The sequence below is a fragment of the Salmo salar genome, chromosome ssa02, assembly GCF_905237065.1.
Source record: "Salmo salar chromosome ssa02, Ssal_v3.1, whole genome shotgun sequence".
NCBI lineage: Eukaryota > Metazoa > Chordata > Actinopteri > Salmoniformes > Salmonidae > Salmo > Salmo salar.
Window position 1 is genome coordinate 36,065,889 of NC_059443.1, and position 26,723 is coordinate 36,092,611.

At 40.9% G+C, this 26,723-nt stretch overlaps 1 long non-coding RNA gene across 1 annotated transcript; it reads right to left on the minus strand.

Moving 5' to 3' along the window:
* Positions 1-126: 126 nt before the first annotated feature.
* LOC106581861 (uncharacterized) lies at positions 127-5,619 on the minus strand. Its single transcript, XR_001323179.2, has 4 exons — positions 5,068-5,619; positions 3,103-3,155; positions 2,050-2,176; positions 127-1,183 (listed from the first exon to the last, which is right to left on the minus strand). It is a non-coding gene; the product is annotated as an uncharacterized lncRNA (long non-coding RNA).
* Between the last annotated feature and the right edge of the window lie 21,104 nt (positions 5,620-26,723).

Below are 26,723 nucleotides of genomic sequence, written 5' to 3' on the forward strand. Positions count from 1 at the left end.
ATTTATTGAAGGTTAAAAGTCAAATTATGGGGTTGAAATTAGATACATTTTTGGCCGGAATTTGAAGGGAAGTGCTTATTGAAGTGCAAGTCAATATTTGTTTTGATATACTGACCTTTGGGCCACTCTATCATATAAGCAGAGTTGGGTAGCTTACTTACTAAATATAATCCGTTACAGTTACTAGTTACCTGTCAAAAATTGTAATCAGTAATTTTGGATTACCCATACCCAGTAATGTAATATTATTAATTTCAGTTACTTTTAGATTACTTTCCCCTTAAGAGGCATTAGAAGACAAAAAGGATCCATCAAACGCATTTGGTGTGCCATCATAGTGGTCTCTAATTTGTGGTCAGACTCGCTCAGGTGGAACAAACTAAATTTGCCCTTTTTTTCAAGGCTGAAATGAAAGTCATTGAGAAAAGGAAAAGTGTTATAATGTATTTTGTCGCAAGCAAGCAATCCAAGGAGTAATCATCTAGTTTTTCAAAGTATCTGTAACCTGATTACACAATTTTAGCTGGGACTACCTTTTTGTAATCAGATTACATGTACATGATTACATGCAATCAGTTTCTCCCCAACCTTGCCTAGGAGCCTGAGTTGTTAATATTCATAAATAGTCGTTTGTATTGGATGGAGTTTAGCATCAGCTACATTTAGATAGTTATATTAAGATATATTCATGTCATTTACTGTAACCTTGTCCTACTACACACACTAATTAATGCATAGAATAGAATGTCCAAAAGATGACAATGAAAATCTGCTCTGACTGACTAGATAAGTGGTGAAGTAGTATTGCTTGTCCTTTGTCTTGATGATACCATAGTTCTGTTGAATTGCCTGGGCAATAGGGACATGCAGGGACTACAAAGTGCAATGAAAAAGAAAAGGTTACACAAACTCAGAAAAAGGCACTAACATACAGTCACGGTTACACATTTAATAGGCTACAACTGATTTACACTGTGGACAGGGACTTGAGCCAAGCCCCTCGATGTCGCGGAAACCATCATCTATGATCTGATCCATGCACTCACGGCAGAAGTGGTGTCCGCAGGGATGGCGCCAAAGTCTCCAGTGTTGAATGAGACCGCAACGCTGACAGCCGCGCAGCACAGTTGTGCATCGGAGAAGCCTGACATGAGTGACTTCCGAGGAATAGCCTGCCACGTAACTGAAGGGGGTCAAAATAATAATATATATATTTGTATAGTGCAATTCATAGGCCTAATCATCATCATGACATCACCATTACATTCTTAAACGAATCCTACAGAGCTCGACAGTTTGTAGTCCTAAAAAACAGAAATGATTTACCTCTGGTTCGTTCAGCCATTACTATGGGCAAAATTAATGGGGAAGGAATAGGGTTTTGGAATAAATGCCGAAAATAAGGTCTGTGGTTAAAACAGGCTTATGAGATTTTATACGTTTTGTTCTACGAGGTATCAGTAAGTTATCATGAACTTTATGAATTCCAAATCCTTTATGTGCGTTATGTTTTTTGAAGTTACATGAATACTTAAAAATTCACAAAAAGTGATGTTAGCTGATTAAGATGACCTCATAGAACAAAACTGTATAAGATCTCCTCAGCCTGTGTTTACCACAGACCTTATTTTCGGTGTTTATCCAAAAACCATATAAAAACTCAATTCATTTCCTCATAGGCTTTGTTGAACGAACCATGGCAGAGTTAATGTCTACACAAAGACGTCATCCCTATTGCTCTCTATATCACTACCACCACTACCACCTTCTTCTTCATCATCATAGTCGTCGTCGTAAAAAAAAATGCTGTTCCTTTCAACCAATCAGCGTGCCGGAATGGACATTTGGGACGCTGATCCCTCCCACATCAGGTAGACTAGACACTAGACTAGAGTGTTGTCCGTGCATCCGCAATGTACGTTTATGGTTTCATATTCATCATCATTGATATAATAGCCTATATAAAAATGCATTGCAGTTTTAGAAGGAAAGTTTATTGAAGTTTTGACAGACCTAAGTTTACCTAATATAAATTTGGTGTAGGCCTACCTGTCTTTCGAATTTTGTCCTCTCAACTGGCAGCACGGGAAGATGGAAAACATCACTCTCAAAAATCTCTGCAGTCCCTTCCATACCCTCATTGCTTTGGAAAGTCAATGGAAAAGGATGAACGGGTCTGAAAATGAACGAGACAAAGAGTTAAGGAATGAGGCAGTGGTGTTTGTTCAGCCCAGGCTACAGCTTCCCAGATATTGTAACTGGAATTTAGACCTGCCTACGTACCGATATCTCAATTTTAAATAGCAAAAAAAAATACATCATAATGGAGAGATGGTTGCAATCTGGAGAAAGTTGTACATCCTTTAAAAATAAGTATTAAATAAGTGTTGATATGGGACCTGCATATTCGTTTTTTTTGTCTCAAAGCAATGAGGTAGACCATGACTTGTTGTCAATTTTGACACATAACAACAAAATCACTAGTCTTCCACACAGCTATGGACTCTTAAGATGAAAGGCTGCATGCTTTATTGGTTTTAGAACATGAAACTCACATAGAGGCACATCTTGTGTGCTGTAGCAACCCAAAGAATCAAATAATCATTCATCAAGTCAATGTTGAGTCTGATTTGGGAAAGAATAATGTGTGTTCTTCATCTCCTTATCGTCTCATTATTAGCATGATGGCAGTGCATCTAAGTGTAAACAATAAGTAGGCCTATGCCCCCCTTGAATACACTATGCTCAGTAATTTGATTAGCACTATCTCATCTAGCATCACTTTACTGTACCCTTGCCTATTCAGTTGCCAGGCTACAAGATGTACTCAAGGTGGCCTCCTTTAGGTAATGTTTATAGGACTGAAGGATATTTTCAGGGAACCTCAGTCTCCTTCCAGCTGAACTAATCTCTATACATCACAACAACCTTCAGACCTTCAGGCTGAAGGCTAAAGGCATTTGAAAGAGGTAATGCCAGTTTTAGGTGACCTTCTCCTTGTAATAGAATATTTCATGAAGACAACTTATCAAGTGCCCTTACTTGCAATCAAAGAAACACATGACAGAAAGTAAAAATAAAAATCACATTTAAGTTGTATACCTCTGCTCATTTTGATACGGCCAGATGTCTTGTCAGTTCTGCAACGTTGCCTCCTTGAAGTGAACATAAAATTAAATATATGAACCATTTAAACCTAATTCAAATCTTGACTATGGGGTAACCAGGGATTGCCTCTAAGCTGTTTGTATAACATATTTCCACCATATGTCTGTCTGACTTCTGTACTCATAACAAACGTATCAGTCAACATCAGATATCAAATGATCTAGCGACCACTGTTACGAAGCAGCAGCAGCAGTACAGATGTTTATCAGACCATTAACTAATGACTACATGTCTCATCGTGGTGCATCACATCATTTTTCATAAACTCACCAAACATTTTATAACTGCTTAATACATTTGGTAACACAGGCTTCATACCAGAGGGTTATGAAGGCGTATGAGAGACATGATGCTTAATAGATGTTATTTCCATAGTGTTAAAGAGACAGTTGGTGGGGGTGCCTTGTTCTACGGCCTCTCAGACCCTGGGGTGGTAGTGGAAGGACAAGGCCAGGGTGATGTAGATGGGCACACCAGCTGGATGGAGAGCCAGTGATAAGCCCCAGCGATAACTGGCTATCAGGGCACACTGTGTGCCACAAAGGTTGGCACATGCAGTTACTGCATAGAGAGGTTAGGCATAGAGAGAACCCCTAAAGATAAGCTGTGTCTTTGAGGTTCCCTTTGAATTTATCTGTTTCAATAACATGTGCATAAAGTTGGATTTGATTTGTATTTATGAGCTCCAATTAACTTTTTTATACTGGAAATATAGACATGAATAGCATAACAAAAGCAAATAATCATGTTTGTGCATGATGTGATGATTAATCCATTTATTTGACTATGTTCTGTCAATTATTAATAACTATTAGAATCACAACAACATGTATTTTCTTCCCTTAACTCTTGTTGTTGCCTACTGAATATTTGGAACATCAAGGTAGTGTGTAGTATGTACATATTGTATTATTCCAAAGGTTTTTTCTCTGTTACTGTAGGCTGGTGAGTGATTTGGAAAAAGACTCCTTGCGGTGCAAAATTAATTTCCAGAATGTCGAGGGTATTTGTAATCACGCAGCTGACCAAATTACACAATATTTACGTTCTGGATTAACCAAGATAAATGTTTTTGGCATCTGAAGTCAGTTTGTGAGGTATGAAATATTGTGTGACATTTGTAGCTGGCATGTGGCCGTTATGCTACTGTTTGGACTCCAATAACACATGTATTGATATTTACACATTAAACACATGTAGTTAATGCCTAAAAACTATTTCAGCTATTTCAAAGTTATTGTCTATTCTATACTGGCATAGGCTGTAATCTAATGCATATTCTCCTCTGCATGTTAAAGGCTATACTGCATGTGCATTATATTTATAGGGGTTTCCATCATATGTACAGGTCCTGCATGGTTAGTTGAGTAACTCGATTGTCACGGACATGACAGGAAACACATTTACAGTCAATGTTGTGCAGTTTGAGCCTGTATAACAAATAAATAGATTGATATAATTTCACTACACAAGGAGTGTTGTGTGTGTGTGTGTGTTTGTGTGTGTGTGTGTGTGCCTTTGATAACATGCTCTGTGTGTCAATAGTCTTTAGGAAAAGATTACATCTTTTTAATTTTATGCCCATGATGTCCATGCACTCTTCCTTAATCAAAGGAGAGCTAGTTAGACATGCAGATTTTTATCTAACAAATCCAATGAGTATGAGCTGAAGGATACTAGATAACCCAGGAGCATAGAGTGTATAGAGGTATAATGCACTGGCTCAGAGACAAACCATAATTGACTTTGATTATGCAGATAAAAAAGAGCAGGTTAACATGATCAAATGTACCATTTAAAATCATGACATGTCAAGATCATAAATCATACATACATCCGTATGCACCCACATAATGACAGGACTACATTCTGCCCATTAGCAAAATGGAAGGGACTCACCATGTTTCAATTTAGGCACCTAGAAGGGTCATCCAGATGGGCTTGATCTGCGCGTGGAAAACGGCGAACCCTGACAGAAAGAAACGGTGGCCTATTATGGGAACCTGAAAAGCACTTAAGAATTGGACAAAAATTTGAGAAAAGAGAGGAAAATAAGAAAGCACTACATGGAAGCCACACTTCAAGATGGTTTTGGGCTGTAAAAAGTGGGTGCCAATCCAATATCTACACTTCCAAACGCCTTGTCTTTAAGAAGAGTGCTGTATGCTTTGGTCTCCAAGGAGTAAGGACACAGACTGTCTCAATGGGCAGTCGGGAATACTGATGGATATGTTTTTGCTGGCATGGGTTATGTTTTTTACTCAAAGCTGACAGACAGACAACCCCCATGCACACAGGTGCTAGCCTATTCAAGGGAATTGTGTAAAAATGACATCACTGAAAATCTGCTCTGAAAGCCTTGCAACATAAAAGTCCTTCATTCCACTTTGAGTTTCTCTACAGTACATTATTTAATTTCTTTCTTTCTTTCTTTCTTTCTTTCTTTCTTTCTTTCTTTCTTTCTTTCTTTCTTTCTTTCTTTCTTTCTTTCTTTCTTTCTTTCTTTCTTTCTTTCTTTCTTTCTTTCTTTCTTTCTTTCTTTCTTTCTTTCTTGTTTCCTTACATAATAATGTAATGCAATACTATACAGTACACATGTAGCAGCATTATATATTTTCACACATATATAGTCACCGTGCAAAAAAACAGAATATTTGTTTTCACAATAGTTGCCATTTTCTGTGAATTTCTTCAGAAACAAATGACCAAATGAAACATTTTTCCCAATTGTCTGATCCTCCTGGTTTTTTTCTATCTCTCCAATGCTGAAATACCACTTTGTGAAATTACAGTACAATTTTGAAAAGTAGACGCAGGCAGTCAGCAATATAGAAATAGAATGAATGGGTTGGAAGCTCAAAACCTGGTAAACTCAAGGGTACACTCGCAATGGCTGCCTGGTATTGTGATGCAATAATTTCCATGGTAATTTGTAATGTTCAATGAACTGATGCTGGATTGCCATAGTAATAATAGAATGATCATTTAAATTATGCTAACTGATGAGGCCCATGCAATGGAATGTATTTGTTGTAATGTCAGTTGAGTTGACTCAACAAATAACAGCATAGAATGAAAGGTACACTTCCTGTTTTTACTTCCTGGCATGGGTCTAGGTTGAAGATGACAAAAGTCAAGACAAGAGGGTTCTAATATCTATTTGCAACAATGGGGCCAGCTACTGTATGCTAGTAAACAACGGCTCTGGTAGCCTAGCGGTTAGAGCGTTTGGGCCAGTAACAGAAAGGTCGCTGGTTTGCATTTCTTAGCCGACATGGTGAAAAATCTGTTAATGTGCCCTTGAGCAAGGCATTTAACACAAGTTTGGTCCAGGTGTGCCATACTACTATGGCTAAAATGGTAAAAAATTAAAATAAAATAAAATCATAACTTGTCCTAACCTTTTATCTTCAACCTAGGCATGGGTATACTCAAAAGGGCTCCCAGTCCACCCGTTATTCCATCATTGACTTGAATAGGGGACGTGCGTTCTGTTCATTCTATTTCTATGGTTGGCAATGCATGTGCATAGCCTCAGCAACAATGGAGTGCTGGCCTTGGTGGTGGTTGCTAGGCAATGGAGGAAATACAATGGCCTCCTTGGAAACCAAAGGCCCTTAAGTGGACTAAAAGGAATGAAATCACACAAAAAAAAATTATTGATGAGGAAAACAGTGATGCTGTGCACCTTAGAGAAGACATAGAACAACATATTGCTGTGTTGTAGCACATGGGGAGACAGGAAATAGTAGGTACCCCTGAAACGTACGTTGGACTTGAATTCTAGTTCCACGCAGAGCCTTATGGCTTTGGTTCCATGTTGGCTAGACTTATCAATAAATCAATCAAACATACTAATCAATCTAATAATCATTAAATGTCTGGCATGTTCTTGTGTTCTGTTTGTCTGTGATTCATGTAAGATGTCTCTTGTTTGACTAACATTTCTTAGTCTAGATGTGGTTACTGTAATAACAACAATCACAGTGCAAATAGGGGCTACCAGTGTAAGTTTACACAAAATATGGAGTTTGTTGTCACTGTTGTGTAATCGGTTACTTCCTCTATCAGATCACATCAGACCTTTACATGATCAGGACATTCTGTGTAAGATGAGGACTGGATGAACCAATTGATCCACATACAAAACATTTAATGATCCTTGTGTATTTTAGACAGGCATTGACGGTGTGTACATGCGAAGGGGCTGAGGCTAGAGTGTAGCAGGCTTTATACATATGGATGTTGGGTTTGGCTACAAAACGGAAGCAAATTAGAGAGCGGTCTTAAAAACAGCAGCAGTCCACTTGGGCTTGACAATAGTGCTTCTGCTGTACAATATTGTTCTTTTGTGTGGCTAGATGAAACAGGTGCACTTTGCAAGTGGTTGACAGCGGGAAAAGAGTATTCCTAGCATGTATTTTTAGGAGCTAGTTTGTTAGGCGCTAGTCCGACTAATGAAAATATGAAGAGTTCTCTCGTTTAATGAAGGTGTATGCAACTGCAGTATAACCGCATTATATGTCCATTGTCATGAATATATCGAATTGCCTCAATTGCAATCAAACATCAATTATTATCACACAACAAAGCCGACAGGGTTTTTCTTTGATCAAAAAGGAGCTTAGGTGGTGAGCTAGGCAGGAGGCGTGGCAATGGGTGTGGTCGCAGTTTTAAAGCTAATTTCCTGTGATTTAAGATATCCTGCCTTGGTGCTTAAAGTATTTTTCTGTTTTAAATCAAATTTCCTGCATTTCTATGCATTTTGCCATGGTTAATGCTGTGTTCTTATGCTCAAACATAATAACAAAATCTATACTCCTGAATTCATAGTTTTGGTAATTTTCGATTCTCCCTGACTGTCTAGCTTTCATTTCGATGAGTTAGCTCTCAAAGACTATATTATGCAAATATATATAGGTCCATTATCTTTTCTATATACTTTATATCTGGTTTTAGTCGCTTAAGTTTAGACTGAAAGCGTTTTTCCATCTAGATGTTTTTCTTCTAAAAGCAGTGTTTGGACTTAGATGGTGTCACACCCTGACCATAGAGAGCCTTTTCATTCTCTATTTTGGTTAGGTCGGGGTGTGACTAGGGGTGGTGTTCTAGTCTAGGTTTTTTATTTATATTTATATTTTTTTGTGTGAGTTTCATTGATTAAACATGTGGAACTCTACATACACTGCGCCTTGGTCCAGTTATTACGACGATCGTGACAGAAGATCCCACCACAACAGGACCAAGCAGCATGTCCAGGAGGAGAAGGTATCCTGGACTTGGGAGGAGATCTTGGAGGGGAAGGGATCATGGACTTGGGAGGAAATCCTAGCAGGACAGGATCGCCTTCCTTGGCAGCAGACGCGCCAGGCACGGCGGCTAGTCCAGCTCCAAGGCCGGAGCCTTCCTCTGCGCCGGTGCCCAGTCCAGGCACGGCGGCCAACTCAGCTCCATGGCCGGAGCCTTCCTCTGCGCCGGTGCCCAGTCCAGGCACGGCGGCCAACTCAGCTCCATGGCCGGAGCCTTCCTCGGCGTCGGTGCCCAGTCCGGGTACGGCGTTCTACCCGGCTCCATGGCCGGACCCGTGGTCTGGGCGGGGGCTAAGACCTGCACCGGAGCCGCCACTGACACTAGTCATCCCCCCTACCCTCCCCAGTTGGTTTCAGGTTTTCTGGCCGGAGTCCTCACCTTTGGGGGGGGGGGGGGGGTACTGTCACGCCCTGACCATAGAGAGCCTTTTTATTCTCTATTTTGGTTAGGTCGGGGTGTGACTAGGGGGGTGTTCTAGTCTAGGTTATTTATTTCTATGTTGGCCTGGTATGGTTCGCAATCAGAGGCAGCTGTTTATCATTGTCTCTGATTGGGGATCATATTTAGGCAGCCATTTCCCCACTGTGTTTTGTGGGATCTTGTTTTTGTGTAGTTGCCTGTGAGCACTTCAGACGTCACGTTTCGTTCATTCTTTATTGTTTTTTGGTGTGAGTTTCATTGAATAAACATGTGGAACTCTACGTACGCTGTGCCTTGGTCCAGTTATTATGACGATCGTGACAGACGGCTCGAAAAAAACACTTAGGTGGCTCGCCCAATCATTTTCTATGCAGAAAAATCCCTGTCCAGTGTGAAAAAAGTAAAACAATTAAAATTAGATTTCAAGTCCCGATGACTAAATTGTTTTTCAGTCCACAACCAGACTGCATTATATGCACTGCACATTTGACATCTGACACCTAACATGATAAATTGTAGACGTCTGTAGGCATTAACAAGGGTTAAACACACTAAAATGATGGAACACACTGACCTTCTAAGACCAAACCATAAACTCAACTCAAAGATTCTAAGAGCCATGATGTCCTATTTTTCTGAAAATGCTCCTCCTCCTCTCAAATGAAATGTCATCTCTCTCCCGTCTCTGTGCAGTCTGTTGTGGAGAAACTGAAGCACCCACTCCAAAACAACACTATTATTTTCTCCTCCTGGGGCCGACCCCTGAAGTGTTCTACTCAGTTAGAGCTCCTAATGCAGATTCCATTTCAGTAGCTATTAGGCATCCTCCCTATCTACCAGACCTGTCTATTGGATATACATTCTGCCCCATACCCCCCCCCCCCCCCCCTCCCATCCCTCCATCCCACCCCTGGGAAGCCCTGCAAACTGCTTATTCAAAAATCGCAAACCATAAATATATGTAATGACATTTCGGAGGCAAAGAGGCCTGTGTGGTTTTTAATTCATATTTAATGGCTGTCAAGCTAAATAGCTGGCCCACTATCCTAAATGGGAGCTGCTCTGCCACTCCCCTCCACTTAGGACTGATAGCTGTCTGCTTTGCTGCTCCTCGTGGCGCTCTCTCTTCCATCCTTGTTCTCTAGTTGAAACAGAGTAGTACACTCTTAGAAAAAAGGATTACAAAAGGGTTCTTCGGCTGTCCCCAAAGGAGAACCCATTTTGGTTCCAAGTAAAACCCTTTCCGGTTCCAGGTAGAACTCTTTTGGGTTCCATGTAGAACCAAAATGGTTCTACCTGGAACCAAAAAGGGTTCTTCATTGGGTTCTCCTGTGGGGACAGCCGAAGAACCCTTTAAGGTTCAAGATATAACCTTTTTTTCTGTAGCATGTTCCCTTACTTAGGTTGTTAAAAACAGCCATCTGAGTAGATCAGCCTGAGAAGTGAGGATGGCAAAAATGACCATTGTAACAGTTGAAAGGAGTAGGACTGATTCTATAGTACTGATAGGACAGTTGAATAAACATGACCATCCTCAGACAATGTAAGAGTGTACTTTATAACATCATAGAAAATATGCACAAATAATTCAATGTGCAGACAGTCTGTGGACAGAAAAACATCTCCCCAAAATAGTTTTTCTTTATTTAACTAGGCAAGTCAGTTAAGAACAAATTCCTATTTACAATGACGGCCTACTCCGGGCCAATTCTGCGCCGCCCTATGGTACTCCCAATCACGGGCAGTTGTGATACAGCCTGGAATCAAACCAGGGTATGTAGTGATGCCTCTAGCACTGAGATGCAGTGTCTTAGACCGCTGTGCCACTTGCTGGAGACAAATACAAGGAGACAGCAGGAAATAATCGGTAGCACATTTTTAGATGTCCAGATATTGTATCTAATCTGACGACATTGACAAATAGAAGTAGGCCTACATTACTTTGCTCAGGCCTCTGAGGACAGCCAATGACTGATCAGTGCAACAATACACACTGTGAAATAAAACGGTATCCTAAAGCCAAGAAGAGCATTAAGCCATCACAAACAAAGAGTAGGGGTGGGTTTAAAAAAAATGATCATAATCACTACTACAAATATTGATGCCCTCCCAGCTTCTTTTTTTGTTTCAGAGTTGGGCCCAGGCGCTGAAAAGTAAATACATCTATCAGGGCAAGGAGCTGGAGGCTCGTGTTACCACTACTAACAGTCAAGAGCCTTTTCATGCTGCCCAGGAGGGCCATTCCTGTAACGCTAGCACACTAGAGAGGCCCACAAATCATCTCTCACTCTCTCCTTTTCTCTCGTCTTTCTCTCACTCTACCCTCTGTCTCTTGCTTTCTCACTTTCTATTTCCCTCGCTCTCCTCTTTTGTCCCTTTTCTTTTTTGTTTCTATTCAGTTCTTTTTTGTATTAATCTTCACCCCACCCCCTGCCCATGCCCCTTCTACTATCTTATTCTCCTCCTCTTCTTCACTCTCTCTTTGAACTCTCCACTCTTACACAGTTGCTTACATGCCTGAGAATAACACATTGGACCAAAGACAACTATAAGACATGTAGTATTGTGTAGTACACATGCATGTAGAAAGAAGGGGTCGGGGTTGTGCTCTGTCCCTCATCATACACTATCCTCTTGTCATCTTATCCCTTATCTCAACATAAAGGTTGAAGCTGATCATTGATGAGTGATGATACTATCTCTGTCCCTGATCAATGCTGGGCTCAGCCTCTATCGATCTGTCTGCATGACGGGATAGAGCTTTTCTAGTTCTGACCCACACAGGCCAAGGGGGTCACATGGGTCGCGACCACTGTTTGGACAGATCCTAGGAGAGGTTAATAACCATGGCAGAACAACAAACACACAATAGGGAAGGGTCATGTCAATGTTCATTCAATATGCTTCTTCATTATTTCTTCAGCAGATGGTGAGATATAATTTTCTTTTACATCAACCTACAAACTGAAGAGCTTTGAGAAAACATCAAAACTGTGTGATAATACTTCACATTTTATAAGAAATTGGGAAAAATACAACTTTATTTGATTTCATTTATGTGGAGCAGTCAGTCCTCAGCTTTACACAGTAGCAGTGTCCTAAGTACTCATAGATGACGGGTAGCGCTTCCCTTTTTTGGCCCAATTCCAAACCACACCCTAGCCTCTATCCCAGACCCTTGATAATTCCCTCCTGTCAGATCCATGACAGGGAATCAACATGGGGCCCTAAGGGTATGGGGCTGGAGATTGGTTTGGTTTTGGGCCTTTATCTCTGACATCTCCTGTCTCAGGATCAGTTGGTAGCACACTCAACAGTCATACACTCGCTGTTCTCATTACCGAGTCCAGGTGCCTTTTTTCTGTATCGCTTTTTTTCTATGATTGTCTTTGTTTTTCACTGTGGCAGATCTCCATCTGATGTTTGGAGTTGACTTAGCTCCTGCATCAGAGCATCAATCAACGGTAATTACTGTCAGGCTTCCGGTAGGCCAACCCTCACACCCATATGGACCCAGCCCATCCATCCAGGCCAATTGGCAGCTTTATAGGCTGGGGCCTGTGGGAAAGTGGGACTCTAACAATGAAACACATTTGACATGTGATTGAGGCATTGAGCCCCAGGGTTTGGCACTCTATTCAACGCCTCACTGCCAGAGCCAATTTACAGTATTCACAGTCTGCCACTCATTTTGTCTACTGTGGATTATCTGCTGTCTGCTTCTTTCTCTATTATAGTGTCATCACTATCAGACTGTATGAGTGATCCCATAGATAGAACCATTCATAATGAATCAATGATAATGCAAAAGAGAGTTTGAACAGGTGCTTTACAATATACATCATGCTGAATGATTCATCAATATTCTCCATTCTTATGTTGATCAGAAGTCTCATTGTATCGTGATAGGGTTAATGGAACTACACGAGTGCATGGGATGTGTGTGTTTGTCAAGACCAGGAGAAAGCAATGTGAAGCCTCAGTGGGCGTCCATCCCAGGTGACTCCAGTCTGTTCCTGCTAGTTCCATAAGGATGCTTGGTGCGTGACTTGGAATGAGCTGCATGTGCATTCATGAGTGCTGTAGGTCTCTCCTTGTGTCTAATTCAGTTATAGAGTGTGCTGCTGCTCACCCCAGGGCACGACTCTCCAGCTAAAATACATTAGTAATGATGCTCCCAAAGATAGATCTGGAGATCTGGGCCAAGGAATCAATAGAATGAGGGGAAAATGTATAACAAACTGTAAGGAGAGCACTTATATCTTATTGAACATATACAGTAACTATCAGAGGGGTCCAGTGGGTTGGGATTTTTCTAGGTAAAAAAATATTAGGGAATAGGTTAAAAGTATATATAGCAGGACAAAAACACAATATTGGATTGAGATGGAAATACTTTAGATGGTAAGATTAGAAGTGTTTGATTACTTCGTTCTTGGGACGTAACAGGTCTGTCTTGTAAAATAGATTTTCAATGTGAAACGGAACATCTGTATGAATAAATGATAAATGATTTGGTTCTTAGCAAAATGTATTTTCAGAATAGATTAGAATGGGTTGAAAACATCTCTGTTGATTTAAAAGCAGCACCGAGGTTCATCAGTGAGAGAACATATTGTCTGTCGATGGGAGGCAATTGGCCTTGGACCTAAAAATGTGAGTTTACATCAAATAAAATAAAATGGTATTTGTCACATGCTTCGTAAACAACAGGTGTAGACTAACAATGAAATGCTTACTTACAGGTCCTTTACCAACAATCCACAGAGACTGAAAACAGAGAAATAATTGAAAAGTAAAACATGTAATAATAAATGTTATAATAAATACACAATGAGTAATGACAACTTAGCTATATACACGGGGTACCAGTACCGAGTCGATATGTAGGGGTACGAGGTAACTGAGGTAGATATGTACATATAACTAGGATTATTACCTAATCATCTACCTACACTCAAAGCCCATCCAAATCTGTTATCTGCCATTTATTTAATTTGGTGTCAGCTTTTGTGTCAATAAACAATACATTTTTTCACTGCAAATTCACTTTACTATTGGTTGAGGTTATTTTCTATTCACATTGGTTGCTATTGCCTATTCAACTATAACTGAATAGTGTTTCCTCATATGATTCAAATCAAATCAAATCAAATGTTATTTGTCACGTGCGCCGAATACAACAGGTGTAGACCTTACAGTGAAATGCTTACTTACAGGCTCTAACAAATAGTGCAAAAAAAGGTATTAGGTGAGCAATAGGTAAGTAAAGAAATAAAAACAACAGTAAAAAGACAGTGAAAACAGTAGCGAGGCTATATACAGTAGCGAGGCTATAAAAGTAGTAAGGCTACATACAGACACCGGTTAGTCAGGCTAATTGAGGTAGTATGTATATGTAGATATGGTTAAAGTGACTATGCATATATGATGAACAGAGAGTAGCAGTAGCGTAAAGAGGGGTTGGCGTGTGGTGGCTGGCGGGACACAATGCAGATAGCCCGGTTAGCCAATGTGCGGGAGCACTGGTTGGTCGGGCCAATTGAGATAGTATGTACATATGTACATGAATGTATAGTTAAAGTGACTATGCATATATTATAAACAGAGAGTAGCAGCAGCGTAAAAGAGGGGTTGGGTGGGGGGGACACACACACAATGCAAATAGTCCGGGCAGCCATTTGATTACCTGTTCAGGAGTCTTATGGCTTGGGGGTAAAAACTGTTGAGAAGCCTTTTTGTCCTAGACTTGGCACTCCGGTACCGCTTGCCATGTGGTAGCACAGAGAACAGTCTATGACTGGGGTGGCTGGGGTCTTTGACAATTTTTAGGGCCTTCCTCTGACATCGCCTGGTGTAGAGGTCCTGGATGGCAGGCAGCTTGGCCCCAGTGATGTACTAGGCCGTACGCACTAACCTCTGTAGTGCCTTGCAGTCGGAGGCCGAGCAATTGCCGTATCAGGCGGTGATGCAACCAGTCAGGATGCGCTCGATGTTGCAGCTGTAGAACCTTTTCAGGATCTTAGGACCCATTATTTTTTGTTTCCTGAGGGGGAATAGGCTTTGTTGTGCCCTTTTCACGACTGTCTTGGTGTGTTTGGACCATGTTAGTTTGTTGGTGATGTGGACACCAAGGAACTTGAAGCTCTCAACCTGCTCCACTGCAGCCCTGTCGATGAGAATGGGGGCGTGCTCGGTCCTCCTTTTCCTGTAGTCCACAATCATCTCCTTAGTCTTGGTTACGTTGAGGGATAGGTTGTTATTCTGGCACTACCCGACCAGCTCTCTGACCTCCTCCCTATAGGCTGTCTCATCATTGTCGGTGATCAGGCCTAACACTGTTGTGTCATCTGCAAACTTAATGATGTTGTTGGAGTTGTGCCTGGCCATGCAGTCATGGGTGAACAGGGAGTACAGGAGGGGACTGAGCACGCACCCCTGGGGGGCACCAGTGTTGAGGATCAGCATGGCAGATGTGTTGCTACCTATCCTCACCACCTGGGGGCGGCCCGTCAGGAAGTCCAGGATCCAGTTGCAGAGGGAGGTGTTTAGTCCCAGGATCCTTAGCATAGTGATGAGCTTTGAGGGTACTATGGTGTTGAACTCTGAGGTGTAGTCAATGAATAGCATTCTCAGATCCCTTATCCCTTATCTTATCTTACCTCTCTTATCCTACCTCATTTGCACATGCTGTATATAGATTTTTCTACTGTATTATTGATTGTATGTTTGTTTGTTTATTCCATGTGTTACTCTGTGTTGTTGTATGTGTCGAACTGCTTTGCTTTATTTTGGCAAGGTCGCAGTTGCAAATGAGAACTTGTTCTCAACTAGCCTACCTGGTTAAATAAAGGTGAAATAAAAAATTAAAATAAATAAATCTCGCTTGGTCCTTGTACTGATGTATATGAAATGAATAAGAGGGGTCAAAGCAACAACTTGTACAGACAATGGCCGTTTATTCTAATTTTTCAATCTGCTAATGGAGTTATAACTTTTTATTTATCCCTGTAAACATTTGAAAATTAGCTGTGAATAACATCATAGGTAAGAGATAGAGAAAGAGGAGGTGGAGAGGGGGCTGGAGAGAGTGAAAGTGAGAAAGAAAACATTAAGGGATTTTTTTTCAAAGTTTTGATAAATTGTATATTCCATCTATTGTACCTTAGTCCAAACATTAAACCTGGGTCTGTGCTGTATGTCCAAGAGGTGCCAGAGACAAAGACTGAATGATACAGAGGAACAAATGTGTGAAGCAGAGAGAGAGAGAAAATGGAATGAGAGAGAAAACTAGAACGAGCGACAAATAGAGGGAAGAAAAAGAGAATAGCAAGACGTGTGTTCATTAGTCCTGGAGCTAACTGCTGCTCTCTCATATAGCTCCTTGAGTTTCAGCTCATCTGCATGAGACAGCCAGGGCCTCTGCTGTCCCTGGTCGGCCAGAGCCCTGGTCCTAATGAGAGGGAGAGGGGGATTTTGGTTACACTCCCCCTTACCCTGCCCTGCTCCAGCCTGGGTATCGATCCTGGGTTTACCCATGTGAGTTTCACTCATACACACACTGGCGAGGGCAGGGCACTACTGTCTGGCTGGGTGGGTGTTGATGCTGGGCCGCTACCATGGAGAGATGCAAATAGAAAATAAGATAATACGGCTAGAATTTGAGACGGCTACACCCATCGATCGGAGGAGAGACTTTGTCCAACCAGAGCAGTGATGTCGATGGTGTTGTTCCCGCTACCCTCAGATCTGGAGATAAAGATATAACCATGTTTTCCGAGTCCATGTCTCAGGCCGTGCATTCTGATCTAACAGTAAGATACTGGCAATGAGGCTTCACATAACAACCGGTTGAGCTGGGAAAAACAATCAATAACAATAATTTCTTAAGAGGAATGAAATGAAAATTGAAATTGGATTCTTGGAGGAGCAAGGACAGGACATACAGTATCTGGGTAGGATGTCCCTGAAGGAAGTTTTAGAATAGAACAATCCCTCCCCCTGTTGATCAAACCAAGGACGCATTTCTCAAGCTTCACAGGGGAGACAGATTGTGGGCATTCTATAAAACCTAGTCAGAGGAGGAGAGAGGAGAATACAAGTGGAATTGAGAGTGGGTGGTCTAGTACTGAAGGTAATGAAGTACTGTCTAGGGCACTTTCACGACCACCTGAGTGCAGTTATACTGCCTTTCTCTGGGTTTTCTCTGTTCCACTCAACCTGTAGCATTAAGCAATTTAAAATCCTACCCTATATGCTGCTTCAGTGTAATTACTCATTAGTGCCAATCAAAAATCCATATGCTCCATTTTCCTTTTCAGAATCCTGCATTTCAAGCTCCACGTATCAAGGATAGGGTTGGAAAACGACCAGTAATTTACCAAAGTTACCAGAATTGTCTGTAAATCTGTTAATGAACATACTTTTGGCAATCTATGGAAATGTTGGTAATTTAAACTTTAATAACTTTTTAAAAAATCATAAAAATTTAAAATGTCTAAATCTTGTGTCCATATTGTCCATGAGTTTCTAGTCTATATGGTTCAAGAGAAAATAGCGTAATTAATGAAAAAAGCATCTAATCAACAATGACAACAGTTTGGCCCCAAAAGATTTACAACGAAGACATATAGACATAAATAAATCAAAGTGTGTTAAAATATAAAGGATATCCCACGCTGAAATCCTCATATTGAACACAAACGGTATTCATTAAGTTGATGGGTTGGATTTAGGATACTATTTTACAGCATATTTATTTATCTTATTTTATTATTTTATATCTTTTACATGTTATTTACATGTTGTTTACATGTAGTTGCTTAAAATCCTTAAAAGTTTCCCAAAATTCTGTACTTCACTGGTATATTTCTAAAGTTACCAGTAACATTCCCTCCCTTTGCAACCCTAATTGAGGAGGAAAAAGGGAACGTGTGGACAATTTACTGTCAATGTCTTGGCTGGAAGGCTTTTTCCTAAGCTACGCCTCTCAGGTTTCTTTGCCTGACATCTGTGCGATGTTACACTGTTATTGGCCATTTTGTTGGTGGACTGTATGTGAGTGGGTCAATGTACAGCAACCGTAGTGTAGCAATGCAGGCTGGACATGGGCACTGTGTGCATTAACCACTCTCTGTGTAAAAGCCTTTCCTTGTACCTGGTCCAAAATAGCTTTTACTCACTCTCTCTTTACTCTGCCCTCACACTCTAGCTCCCTTACTCACGCGCTCCGGCTATAGGACATTAAAATGAAGTGGATTGACTAATGTTTGACAGGTATAGCCTCTCTTAGCCTACTCTCTATCTTTCTCCCTCTCTTTCTCTGTTTCTCCCTTTCTCTCTCTCTTTGTTTCTCTGTCGCTCTCCCTTTATCTCTCTCTGCCCTCCATTTCAACAGCCGTTAATTCATCTGTGCTTCGGTAAAGTTTCAGAGGATGTATGGGATTACTTTAATAACCCTGGAGCGATCAAGATATAATGGATTACATCTGCATATTAATAGTTAATATACTGTATATTGACATACCTTTCATTGCTTTTAATTATTGTTGCTTATGGTTATGTCTTGGATCGTGGCTATTCATTTGAGTTTCAAGACAACGAACATGTCATTCCACTCAATTAGCTAATGCTTCCCGAAGAATATGCAAAAGCTTTGGTAAAAATCTAATTTACATGAGAGCACTTAATTAGCAGGTGTGAGCCTGTGAGGCTTTCAAGAAGCAAGCATTTCATAATGTAATTTAATCTAATGGAACAGTAATTTGTAGAATAATGGTAAAAAGCTACAGGGAGAAAGAGTGTGTGAGAGAGAGACTGAGTGGGGCTGTTCAGGGATGGTCTAGCTACACATGGTTTCGTGGACAAGGTGATGGTTGGTCTAGACCTGGGGCCAAACCTACAGTATGCACCACAGTGACCAAGTCCATTTTGAATGAGTGATGTCCAAACCACTGTGGTTATGTTAGACATGATAGGAGGAAGATGGATTCATGGGAGTGAAGGCAGCCATTAATTCATATTTGACCATCGATCTTCATGATGCATGAACATAGTAATTTAATCTAATAGTACATTATAAAAAAATATGTAGGTTATTATTAAAAAAAATATGTAGGTTATTAATAACCTTTTCTTACCTAAAAGTGACCACCTATTTCTAATTGATAAGAAAATGAGGAAGAAACCTCTTCCGCTTTTTATAAATGGAAATGAATATACACTACTGAGATGAATAAAACGAGTTCAACTAAACAGGTCACTCAAACAGGTCAATGACAAACCCAGGAACAAAAATGTGTTGTTATGACGTCCCCAGAACGTTCTGAAATGGTCGCCAAAAGTCGTCAGGATGTTGTGTCATGGACCACGGTATTTCCCTCATTCCCGGCATGTCTCGGGGACGTCCCCGGGATGCTTTTTTTAGATGTTCGCAGGACCTTGTGTCATGGTCGCCTGGAGGTCTTTCCTTCATTTACTACAGTATGAAGGGACCAATCAGAGAGCACGGTTATGATGATGTCATTATGAAGTGACCAAATGGGGACAAGGTCAACCTTCTGTTGCGACCAAGCCGGGACCTGTATTAAAAGTCCCCTTATGGTCCTGAGGTAAACACCATGTTTTATAGACACTTAGTGGCCAGTTTATTAGGTACACCACCCCGTTCACAAAAGTTGCTATATAAAGCAGGCAGACAGGCATCGAGGCATTCAGTTACTATCCGATTGAACGTTAGAATGGGTAAAACGAGTGACCTAAGAGACTTTGAGTGTGGTATGATCGTCGGTGCCAGGCGTGCCGGTTCTAGTATCTCAGAAACGGCCGGGCTCCTGGGCTTTTCAGGCTCGACAAACAAAACACATCCAGTCAGCGGCAGTCCTGTGGGCGAAAACAGCTAGTTGATGAGAGATCGAAGGAGAATGGCAAGAATCCTGCAAGCTAAAGGGCGGGTCACAAACATGCAAATAACGGCACACTACAGCAGTGGTGTGCAGAACGGCATCTCGGAACGCACAACTCATCGATCCTTGTCACGGATGGGCTATAGTCCAGCACAGTGGACTCGTTATAATACCCATAAAACCTAGATGTAAAACCGGATAATGGTCCCAATTGTTTTTCCGCCATTCATTTTTGCATCTGGAATTTTAGAGCTACTTCATATAAGGTCTGTGTTTCGTGTAGGCTTACCCTGGTGTGACATTTTGATAGCCATGTAATTCTCTCTTGGACAAGGTGAGTTCTCTCAATATATTCCCCTCAATTTACTCTCAAAAATTCGAAATGCTAATTAGAAACAGAGAAGACCTCAGCAAGACTACAGATTCCTGAAGGAAGCTCCTGCACATCATCTCTAGCCGACACTGTCAGCTACCGTTCAACAGCGAAATCAGAGACCTTTTTGCCCAAAGACCTTATGTGCCCAATCCATGAACTGAAGTCCCCTTTTCTCTGTGTTAGCTAGCCACTGACTACACTTTAGCTAGCTAGTTAGCAGAGCAGTAGATCAAATACATTCTACTTTGCCTAGATTATTGTTTGCACAGTATGTCGACTTCTGTGTCTATTTCAGAACTTAGGGCATTTTTCAAGGATGAGCATAAGAGCATTAAAAGGAGGGAAGACCACTATAAGTCTGGCCATGTGGAGAAGTGCAGCTATTGTGAGAGACAACTTACCGGTTTGGTCAGGGCCAGCATGAGGGATCAATTTTATCCCGTGTCGGTGAGTGTAGCTATTAAGTTAAGTTTGAGCATCTTAGCAATACAATGTGTTCTATACAGCTGTCAACGTTCTACAAGGAAAGAGCCACCTAATCAGTGATAAAATCATTAAGCAGATTACCCCGGATACCAGACTTCGATGAGTGGTAACTCAGTTCTAGAATGTTGTCATTGATGAAAAAAAGCTATTGACATTCAAAATTGAATTTGTCTAGACATCTAGTCTGTATTGTAGTTTCATAACCAGAGACAAATCGTCAAAGGCACAGTATGTACAGTTGGAGTCTGAAGTTTACATACACTCAGGTTGGAGTCATTAAAACTCGTTTTTCAGCCACTCCACAAATTTCTTGTTAACAAACTATAGTTTTGGCAAGTCGGTTAGGACATCTACTTTGTGCATGACACAAGTCATTTTCCAACAATTGTTTACAGACAGATTATTTCACTTATAATTCACTGTATCACAATTCCAGTGGGTCAGAAGTTTACATACACTAAGTTGACTGTGCCTTTAAACAGCTTGGACAATTCGAGAAAACGATGTCATGGCTTTAGAAGCTTCTGACAGGCAAATTGACATAATTTGAGTCAATTGGAGGTGTACCTGTGGATGTATTACAAGGCCTACCTTCAAACTCAGTGCCTCTTTGCTTTACATCATGGGAAAATCTAAAGATATTAGCCAAGACCTCAGAAAACAAATTGTAGACCTCCACAAGTCTGGTTCATCCTTGGGAGAAATTTCCAAATGCCTGAAGGTACCACGTTCATCTGCACAAACAACAGCACGCAAGTATAAACACCATGGGACCACGCAGCCGTCATACCGCTCAGGAAGGAGACGCGTTCGGTCTCCTTGAGATGAACGTACTTTGGTGCGAAAAGTGCAAATCAATCCCAGAACAACAGCAAAGGACCTTGTGAAGATGCTGGAGGAAACAGGTACAAAAGTATCTATATCCACAGTAAAAAAAAAGGCCTATATCGACATAACCTGAAAGGCAGCTCAGCAAGGAAGAATCCACTACTCCAAAACCGGCATAAAAATGCCAGACTACGGTTTGCAACTGCACATGGGGACAAAGATCGTACTTTTTGGAGAAATGTCCTCTGGTCTGATGAAACAAAAATAGAACTGTTTGGCCATAATGACCATCATTATGTTTGGAGGAAAAAGGGGGAGGCTTGCAAGCCGAAGAACACCATCCCAACCGTGAAGCACGGGGGTGGCAGCATCATGTTGTGGGGGTGCTTTGATGCAGGAGGGACTGGTGCACTTCACAAAATAGATGGCATCATGACGGAGGAAAATTATGTGTATATATTGAAGCAACATCTCAAGACATCAGTCAGGAAGTTAAAGCTTGGTCGCAGATGGGTCTTCCAAATGGACAATGACCCCAAGCATACTTCCAAACTTGTGGCAAAATGGCTTAAGGAAAACAAAGTCAAGGTATTGGAGTGGCCATCAGAAAGCCCTGACCTCAATCCCATAGAAAATCTGTGGGCAGAACTGAAAAAGCGTGTGTGAGCAAGGAGGCCTACAAACCTGACTCAGTTACACCAGCTCTGTCAGGAGGAATGGGCCAAAATTCACCCAACGTATTGTGGGAAGCTTGTGGAAGGCTACCTGAAACGTTTGACCCAAGTTAAACAATTTAAAGGCAATGCTACCAAATACTAATTGAGTGTATGTAAACTTCTGATCCACTGGGAATGTGATGAAAGTAATAAAAGCTGAAATAAATAATTTTCTCTACTATTATTCTGACATTTCACATTCTTTAAATAAAGCAGTGATCCTAACTGACCTAAGACAGGTCATTTTTACTAGGATTAAATGTCAGGAATTGTGAAAAACTGAGTTTAAATGTATTTGGCTAAGGTGTATGTAAACTTCTGACTTCAACTGTATTAATTTGAGGGGTACATGCATTCACACAGTCTTGATTTATAGGATCCCACTATATGATTGATATGTCATGTGATAAAATCCCAAGTTATCAATTAAACGTTTATGGAAAAACTGCACAAAATTACAGTTTATTAAATATTCTACAGCTGTAATGTCATCAATCAAATCAAACTTTATTTATATAGCACATTTCTTACATCGAATGCATTTCAAGGTGTTCACAGTCATCAGATGAGGTGTTGTCTGCAAAGTGGGGCTCAGATAACAAAGAGGAGGACATCAAGGAATTCAAAATGGCTACAGGGATGTGCAGGAGTCAGGTCTTTATGTCACAGTGTCTGGGATCCTGGGTGCCTCAGTGGATGGTCTGGTGGGCATCACAGCAGTAGTGGAGGTCAAGTGCATGGTGCAAGGTGCAAGTGACCTTACCATTGAAGAGGCAGTGAAGTCAAGTAGGGAGGGTCTTACATCCTCCGTGAAGACCATCCTTACTGGCACCAGGTCCAAGGTCAACTCCACATCACTGGAAGGGACACCTGCTTCTTCGTTGCATGGACCACCAAGCCTCCATCAGTATCCCCATCGAGTGTGATGAGCTCTGACAGACTCGTAATGATCCTCCTGTCAGTACCTAGTTTTCAGGGAATATTCCACATAGTTCATACACACACACACTAGGCTCCCAGAATAGGTGAAATTACATACAGGTTTTGCTCAAAGCAGCCAACTAAAGTAATGTAGTTAACGTAAGTCTAATAAATAAGGCTGGTCTGTGTGCATTTTTAAACAGTCATTATGCTAGCCTATGCTGATTTTCTTTTTACTTGTAAGGAAGGTAACGTGCGTTGAACAACTACAGATGGTGGGTATCTAGCTAATTTTCATAAGAACCTAGCTAACTACAGATCTTTGTCCTAACCAAAATCGATTGTTAGCAGCTAACAAACAGGGCTTACCTTATCACACGGCTCCAGCGACACCTCTCGCTTACAGAGGATGGAAAACGCTAAAATGCACGTGTGCTTATCGGAGTAGTGGTTACAATCCGGTACATAGCACAGAACTATCCTTGCTTCCGATCGACAGAGAGACCTAAGGTTAGCTAGTTCGCTACAAAGGCCAGAGAATAATTAAAAGGTCATTTGAAAATGCTAAACAAGAATACACACAAGAAACACTATCAATTATTTACACAAGCAACTAAAAAGGCTATAATATCTACTTGCTAGGATACTTGCTACTTGTCGAAGAGTTTGCATTGAGAAATGTGCCTTGAGAGATGATGTCAAAGCTTGCGTCAAGATGTGTAGTTCTGTATGCTAGCCACATTGGCGGCTAATTAGCATTTCAATTTGTGGGGTAATTACAGGCAAATATATTGATAAAAGTTACCTGGACCAAGGGAGATTTGCTTGGTTATCAAAATGTCACGCCAGGGTAAGCCTACACGAAACACAGACCATATATGAAGTAGTTCTAAAATCACCAACGCAAAAATGCATGGTGAAAAAACGATTGGAACCATTTCTGGGTTTTACCACTAGGTTTTATGGGTATAGTGACTCATACTGTGGTACTCAATTGCAGCAGATGACCACACAGGGTCCCAATCCTATCAGCTAAAAACAAGAAGAAGCGACTCCAGCGGGCACGTGATCACCAACACTGGACAATTGAGGAGTGGAAAAAACATTGCCTGGTCTGACAAATCCTGGTTCCGGTTACATCATGCTGATGGCAGCCAGGATTTGGTGTAAGCAGCATATGTTCATGGCCCCATCATGCCTGGTGTCAATGGTACAGGCTGATGGCAGTGGTGTAGTGGTGTGGGGAATGTTTTCCTGGCACACATTAGGTCCCTTGATTTTAATTGAGCAATGTTTCCATGCCCCAAAGATTTTAGGCTGTTCTGAAGGCCAAGGTGGATCTGACCTAGTACTAGATGGGTGTACCTCATAAACGGGGCCACTGAGCGTATATTTCCACACTATGAGGTTGGAATAATACTGTGAAATTGTGAAAAGTATGATAATGCCCTTTAAGTGTAAGAGCTGTTTGAAAAGACCACCCTTACGTTTCTGCCTGTTTTGGTGGGATGGAGTTTTGGCTTTCCATGGGGACATCACCATGTGGTAAATTAGTTCATATATCAATGAGAAAGAGAGTTCCAAACCTCTCTGCCAATAACAGCTAGTTTTCAGTTTCCCCCTTCCCACTCAGACCACTCCCAGACCGTCCTAGCAAAATTCTTGATTGAGAAATTGTCATTTGCTAAGAGGCAATTTTTGCTTCTTTTTGACCATTTTAATTGAGAACAATCACAAAAGGTACTTAATTGTTACCCAGAAATGATTTCATATTGAGATTAAAATGGCTGCATTGGAGCTTTAATGTTCCTAGAACGTTTTCAGAACTTCAGTTAGACATCTCACTGAAACCTAAAAGGGATCCAACGGGAATGTTACCTAATATCCTTAGGACGTCCTCTGTGATGCTTTGAGGTTCTTGATGAGGTGTCGGGGTGGTGAATATTGGCTATTTGTCCTTAATTTGATTACCCATTGTTCTGATTGGCTGCTTTATTCAGTATACCCTGCACTGCCCTTGATTATTGGAGACTTCCTATCCCTAACTCCATCATAGATTTGGAGCATTAGCTCAAACAGAAATAAGAAATTATATGCATTCTCTATATTTTCTTATGTTCAGAGAATATGGAATAGGATGCGTAAGCATTCCTTTGCATAAGCATTCCTCATTTCAATGCAAACAGACATGTACACTGCCACACAAACTGCCCACTTAAAAGAAAATAAACCAAACGACTGTTAAAAAACATTAACTCATTTAATTCAATTTAATTTGAAGTCTTCTTCACTTTGGTATCAATCAATGCATTAATAATGGTTGGTACAAAGCATTCTGTATGCTCAATGTCACATTTCACACACCAAACACTATTCTACACATGTATCTACTCCACTAGAACACTTCTGTGAAGAAGCTTATTGCCTTCCCGTCCTACTTGCTGAGCTCAGTTGAAGTACGAAGAGTAGGGAGGAAGTACTGAGCCATCACTATCTCCCGACGAGTGCAGCAGAAATGGCAATTCAGCTTATAGCTGGTAATTGTGGTCAGAACACTATGACCTTATTCATGTGTATGGTGACTAAGAGGGATGGGGGCGGGGCATACTATTTGTCCCTGGGGGAAGAATTGACTCCATCTCATAGACGCCAAGAGATGGAGGGCCACAAGTAATGCTAATTCTATATGATGTCTCTGCGCTATTGCAGTGAGCTATTTAAGCCTTCCTTGAGTAACATTCTGACGAGAAGTATTTGAGCCATGATGTCATCTTTATAAATGATATTCCGACATGAGGTTTACAGCTAATCATGCTAACCCTGTCTTATGACTATGTCACAAGGTAGAAAAGTGACAGGTTCTGGGTCTGGGTTGAGCAGGCAGTGTTAAAGCAGAGGCAAACAACAAAAGGACAGTTAAACACATTTAGTTTAAGGATTGGTGTTTGCCAAGGTTTCAGCACACAGTTTTTCAATTCAATTCGATTTCATCATCTCCATATCTCATTTACATAAACATCATTTTCTCTTACATTTAGCTTAAAATCCATGTTAGTTAAAACCATCATACAACTATCAAACCAAACAAAAATGGACACAAGTAGCAACACAAGCCAGCAGGCAGGAGTCCATTATCACTTATTCATACAGCACAACATCCATTTGCCATGTGCTCTAATGAAACATTTCAGCCTTAAAGCTCTGTTGCAACATGGATCCCCCATGCCTCTGGACTGCATCCCTTTCTGTGGGAGTCCGCCTGGAACACAAAAACAAGAGGGTTTTAATACACAATTCAAAATCACATTATACATTAATTGTCCAATAGGAATGCTTGATTGTTACACATTGTTACACATAATAATGTAACAATTACCCCTTTGTAAATAAATTAAATAATTACATGCATAATAATAACCCTGTCAAAAAGTGATTGTTCGTCTCATAGCCTGTTGTGTTGACTAGGGTTTCCTAGTATTGTATCTTCCCCCGATTTGTCCACAACCACCACCAAATCCCTTATTAGCTCTGATCTCACAAACCTACAAGGGAAGTCACCTCATTCATAAACCCATGCAGATAGATGGATTCACC